This window comes from Carlito syrichta, unplaced genomic scaffold, assembly GCF_000164805.1.
Source record: "Carlito syrichta isolate Samal-C Ts95f unplaced genomic scaffold, Tarsius_syrichta-2.0.1 Scaffold308891, whole genome shotgun sequence".
Taxonomy (NCBI): domain Eukaryota; kingdom Metazoa; phylum Chordata; class Mammalia; order Primates; family Tarsiidae; genus Carlito; species Carlito syrichta.
The window spans coordinates 588,487-595,049 of NW_007252987.1; positions in this window are offsets into that span (position 1 = coordinate 588,487).

Sequence of the window (6,563 nt, forward strand, 5' to 3'; positions counted from 1 at the left end):
TTACACTTTTTTGAAGAATTTGGATAGACATTTCTCCAAAAATATATACAAATGGTCAGCAGACCCATTTATATTCAGTGGTCAATAAAACACCATTCATCATTAGGGAAATGTAAATTAAAACCACAGTGAGAAACTACTTCTTATTCACAGGATAACGATGCTAAAAAAACAAAAAGAAAGCGTGTGGGCAAATATGTGGAGTAATTATAATTCTCACGCACCATCGTAGGAATGTAAAATAGTGCAGATGTATTAGAAAGCTGTCATTTTCTCAAGCACTTAAAAGTAGTTACTATATGACCCAGCAATTTTATTACTAAGTACATACCAAAGAAAAATAAAACTGTATGTCCTCGCAAAAATTTGTACATAAATGTTCACAATAGCAGCATTATTTATAAAAGCAAAAAAGTAGAAAAAATGAAATGTCCATCAATTGCTAAATGAATAAACAAAAGTACTCTAGTCATGCAATGGAATATTATTCTTCCATGAAAGAAAAGTACTGGTGCATGATAAAACATGAATAAACCTTGAAAATATAATGCTAAGTGAATGAAGCCATTCACAATGGACTCAATATTATTTGACTTCTTTTATATGAAATGTTCAGAATAAGCAAAACCATAGGGACATAAAGTTGATTAGTGATTTCCACGTGTTGGGAATTGGATGATAAGAAATAGAGATTAACTGCAAATGGATTTGGGCTTCCCTTTTTGGATGATGAAAAACTTCTAAATGTATATAACGGTAATGGTTGCGCTGGATTTGTATGGTTCAAAAGAGTGAATTTTAGGGCATGTAAATTATATCTAAATAAGTTACATGTATATTAATTACATGAAATATAGCTTCTTTTAAAAGCTATAATGTTTTATTAGTGGAAAATATCAGAGCTTGAATCTAAACACAAGCCAATATGATTCTAAAGTATTCCAGATTCACAGCACCAAATCATCTTCTTGGGCGTGTAAGATAAATATAAAAGCCAAGTGATAATCTATCAGCCCAAATAATAAATAATACATCACGTAAAAGTAGTCACAGTATTTGTGCATATGCATCCACATTCCTCAACAACTATTAGTACTTGACAAAAAAAGTATTCCAAATAATAGTATTAATAATGGGAAATAAAAAGAAAGTTAAAGCCGGGCTCGGTGGCTCAGCCTGTAATCCTGCGCCTTTGGGAGGCTGAGGTGAGTGGATTGCCTGAGCCCGCGGGTTCGAGACCCGCCTGGGCAGCGAGACCTCATCTCTACAAAAAATCAGCCGGGCGTGGTAGCGCATGCCTGTAATTCCGGCTACTTGGAAGGCTGAGGCGGAAGGATCGCCAGAGCCCAGCAGGTCGAGGCTGCGGTGGCCGGGAGCAGCCACTGCACTCCAGTCTGGGTGACAGAGTGAGACTTCCACTCAAAAAAAAAAAAAAAAAAAAGAAAGTTTAAAAAAAAAACACACATATCGAAGGAGTAAAATAAAAACTATGAGACAATTCCTGTTTCCTTACTTGAATCTAGTATAGACTAGCAAACTTTGAAATAAAGATAAATAGTTTGAATCAAATATATTACATTGCCTGGCTTGATAATTGTCTTTATTAAATATCTCTAATGCTGATCACATTTTAAAGGATAATTTACATCTTTCTTCAATCAGTCTCTTATTTTTTTCTTTTTTCCTTTCTTGCATCTGCACATGTGCACAGAGACAGTCGAAAAAGAATTTTTAGATTCATTATTTTGTTATATATTTTAATTAAAATGTATACACATTCTAATAACAATTGTTTGACATTTTGTATTTGATAAGACTCCAAATTTTTAAAAAGTGAAAAAATAATTTGCATAGGCATTTACTGAGATTGCAGGAAAGGATGAAAAAGATCAGAAGTTTATATATTGATAAGTTTAATGTAAAACAGTGGTCCCTTTTTGAAAAAAAAAATGTAAGCAACATTTAGCTGTAAGATTAGAACTCTAAACTGAACAGATATAGAGGCAATTTTTGCCATCATTATCTTTAGTACATTTCTCTAATAAAGTGTTTGGTTTAATAAAAAAGTTGTCGAATAGCTACCCAATTTCAAATTTATATGAGAATAAAAGGCTGAACCTAACTCCATTCTCAGAAAATAGCCTATGCAAATAATTAGCTGTCTGTTCAAAAAGACCTATATGTCCCAAGCCACTGACTTTTCACTTACCAGAAGGCTGTCTTAGAAGATAAATGTTCACACAGGGGACCTGGAATCAAATATTTTGGCATTTCAACCATAGATAAAATTAGAAGATTTAAAAACTTAAGGAAAAAAAGTAAGCCATTTTGGAGACATCTCACAATATAATACCCAGAACAGGTAAAATAAAAGCAAATATGCTGCTTCTTCAACTTAAAAATGCAATAATATAAAGATCTGTAACTGTATCCTTTAGTTAAAGATAGTTGCATAAATTGTCTTATCATTTTGTCTTAAAATTTGTTTCAGTTTTTGGCACACATTGAAAACATGCTACCAGTAATTTATTAAGGAAATTGATAACTACAAGCTTTGCCCAAGAATCATTTTTTGGAGAAGTTGTCTGGTTGGTTTAAAGAACTTTATAATTATTTATGTTTCTTTTTGTGTATTTCAATGTGTTGATTCATTTTTTGCTTATTGAAATAAAAATAAGCTAAGCCATGACTTAATAAGTGAACTGTTACAATTGCTTCTATCAAAAATATATGTATGTAATTTTATAATTACATTTACTTAAAAACAATTTTAGCAACAGTTATTCTTGCAATTATTGCAATTACACTTCAAACAAGTTACAAGTGTACAAGATAAAAGCATAAATAGACAAAAAATGGAAATTCACCAAATATATAAGAAGTAGATTTTAGAATTAGAATGTGTATCCTTAGACCAGCCTACCAACAAGATTAGAAGGAGGATATTGTGTAATTGAGAAAACAGATGTTATATGGAAGGCTCATAGTAGTAAAATGAAGATATTTAATGGTGGCATGGCCTTTATTTAATCTTGAGTATACATTTTCTTGTGGATCTTATTTTTTCCAATTTAGAAAACCAACTTCATAGAATCTTGTTAAATAATACCAGGTAAAATATCATTAGTGAAAGTCCACAAGATACCTCACCACAGAGGAAGTATCCCAGGGGTAAAAATTCTGAGAGTCTAACACTGCATTATAAACTCTTTAATAAAAATTTAGACTTTGCTAAGTAAAAAGTTGTTTCTCCCATTAAAATTTTACTTGTAAGCCTTTAGGACAATCTGCTTTTATTTTCCTTAACTATATTACAAGAAGAAAATAAATGACAAATTAAATTATTGTTAAAGTTAAAATGCATATTGTTTTGTTATGATGGATTATGGGGTTGTTCTTTTTTACAGATGGAAGAAATATGTATAAAATCACTAAATTTGAAAGTTTTAGTTATGTCTAAACCGTGAAACCAACTAAAAAGTTTACTTTAACTTCATATCTGAATATTTCCCTTTCTTCCTTATAATTTTATTTCATGAAGAACTATTACAACAGATTCAGATGAGTAGCCATTGTTCCACAGTTTTTAGCTTGACATATATAGAGAGTGTTAAGCAAAGCAGACTGACTTCATTGGAGATGTTCATTCTAACATGTCTGTATTATTTACAAATATGATAAAATTTTGAGTAGTAAATAGTATCCATATAGAGAATTGCTACAACTTAAACAACAACAACAACAACAAAAACCACTGGAATCTTTACTTAGGTGATCAGTCTAAAGAAATAATCACAAGAAAAATTATTTTTAAAAAACACTTCTAATTGGTAAAATGTTGCATCCAATGTTTAACACTTTAATGTACTCTTTTAAAACTATGATTGCATTTACCTTCTAAATCTCACACATATTTTACCCATTATGTAGCTTCATCAGATGATTACTATGGAGAAGATAAGAGGAAGGATAAAATTGTGGAAAGAGTGTAGAACTACTATTAAAAATAACTGGGTTTCTATCTTTACAAAATATTTGGCCATATGGCTGAGTCCATCTGCGCTTGGGCTGATTTGTTAGTTGTTCTTCAAATAGTCTTTACAATCCTTTTCCAGAGATGTCTATATTCTACACAAATAATTCAAAACTCCAGGTGCAATTCCCAATAGAAAAGATATGCAGTCAACATAAGTACCAACCAACAGGGGAATTGGTTATGGTGTTAGCGCGCGCACACACACACGCGCACACACACACACACACACACACACACACACACACACAGCCATAAAAAATAACAAAATCGTATCTTTTTCAGCAACATGAATGGAGCTGGAGATCATTATCTAAGTGAAATAACTCAGAAGTCACATGCTGCATGTTCTCACTAGTAAATGGGAGCTAAGCAATGGGCACACATGGACATATGGACTGAAATAATTGAGGACTACGAAGGTGACAAGGTGGGAGGGTGGATGAGGGCTGAAAAATTACTTAATGGTTACAGTTTTCACTATTCAGGCGACAGGCACACTAAAGTCCAGACTTCACCACTACTCAATAGATGTATGTAAACAGCCTACATTTGTACCCTCTAAATATGTAAAAAAAAAAAAATTTAAATCAATAAATAAGAAAAAAAAGTGCAGCCTTCAAAGTTAACACTATGGTCATAGTTTCATACTCAGCTTCCGGAGCCCCGGCGACATATATCTTCTCTTACATGTCTCAGAACACAAGGAATTCTCAGCCATCTTAAATTTGCATATAATGTCCCTCAGCATAAACCATTCTTCTTTCTTCTCTGTCCTACAATTTTTTTTTTAACCTAAAGGTTCAGATTCCCTCTGCCCTGAATTCCTTCACAAGCCCAATCTAAGCAGAATTCACTGCTACCTTTCTTTATACACCCATCACACTATCAGAGGTGAGTGGGAACCAGTTTAAACCCACTTGTGAGAGTTGATTATTAAATATTCAAGAATTTCAAGTCTTTTTTTAAACTGCCAGCAGCTTGAAATCAGCCATGGAAAGTGTTTACAACACAGACAATTTTATTTATTTATTTTTTTTGAGTTGGAGTCTCACTCCGTCACCCAGACTGGAGTGCAGCGGCCGCTCCCGGCCACCGCAGCCTCGACCTGCTCGGCTCCGGCGATCCTTCTGCCTCAGCCTTCCAAGTAGCTGGAACTACAGGCCCACGCTACCGCGCTTGGCTAATTTTTTTTGATTTATTGTAGAGATGAGGTCTCGCCAAACTGCCCAGGCAGGTCTCGAACCCGCGGGCTCAGGCAATCCGCTCACCTTGGCCTCCCAAAGCGCGGGATTACAGGCTGAGCCACCGAGCCCGGCTACAACACAGAAATTTAAAAATCAGTCCTCTTTCCCTCAACCTCCCAGAAAACCAATTTTTCAACACACCATTGCTTTGCACATAATTTTATCATAGTTCATGTCCTCTTCCCATTTATATTACAGTGAAAAAGTTCATCTCCCCTGTGAAGTTGTGAGCTCACTGAGGGCAGAGTCAATATCTTTATTCATTTTTCTACCTCCCAAAACTTTGAAAACTATTTGGCAAATGGAAGATGATCAATAAACAACCCTTAAATTAAAAGTAAAAATAAAAATAAAAAAGCTAAGTTGTTATTCGGACTCATTTTTAATGAGAAATTAGGCTCATGACATAACCACTTTGGAAATGTTTCCAATTCTGCAATAGACAGAGAAATATACCTATGTTAACCAGGTTCTGTAAAAATGAAATGAGATGATGGCTAAAAAATTGACTCATAAATAATGAAAATCTGTTTTTAAAAAACTAGGAGTTATTGGTATTATGACTGTGATTGAGGTATTTTCTCAGGTACTATTAATATCTCCACAGTATAAAAATCCACAAAAGGTACTCAGAAAATTATATGAATAGGAAAGATTAAAATTAATAACTTTTTAATTACATGTCCCTTAATAAAAATAATCAACTTATTTATTTATGACCAGAGAAACACTATTTTAGGCCAATGGTTTTGAAATTGAACTCCTCAAATTCTGTGGATTATGTAGAAGCACTTTGGACCACTAAGTGAAGAGGTACTGTTTTAGAGGGAGGAAGTCAGGATGATCGTGTGGTACTCTTACAGCATTTGAGTCTGGACAAGTTCAGTTTCATCTACTTTTTAAACAGACTTTTTTTTTTTTTTTTCATGGACGAAAAAAACCACTGCAAATATTCTTTTTTTTTTTTTGAGTTGGAGTCTCACTCTGTAGCCCAGACTGGAGTGCAGTGGCCGCTCCCGGCCCCCGCTGCCTCGACCTGCTGGGCTCTGGTGATCCTTTCGCCTCAGCCTTCCAAGTAGCTGGAACTATAGGCGCACACTACCACACCCGGCTAATTTTTGACTTATTGTAGTGATGAGGTCTCGCCAAGTTGCGCAGGCAGGTCTCGAACACTCGGGCTCAGGCAATCCACTCACTTCAGCCGCCCAAAGCGCAGGGATTACAGGCTGAGCCACCGAGCCCGGTTTAAACAGACATGTATATGGGATTTCCTTCAACTACTG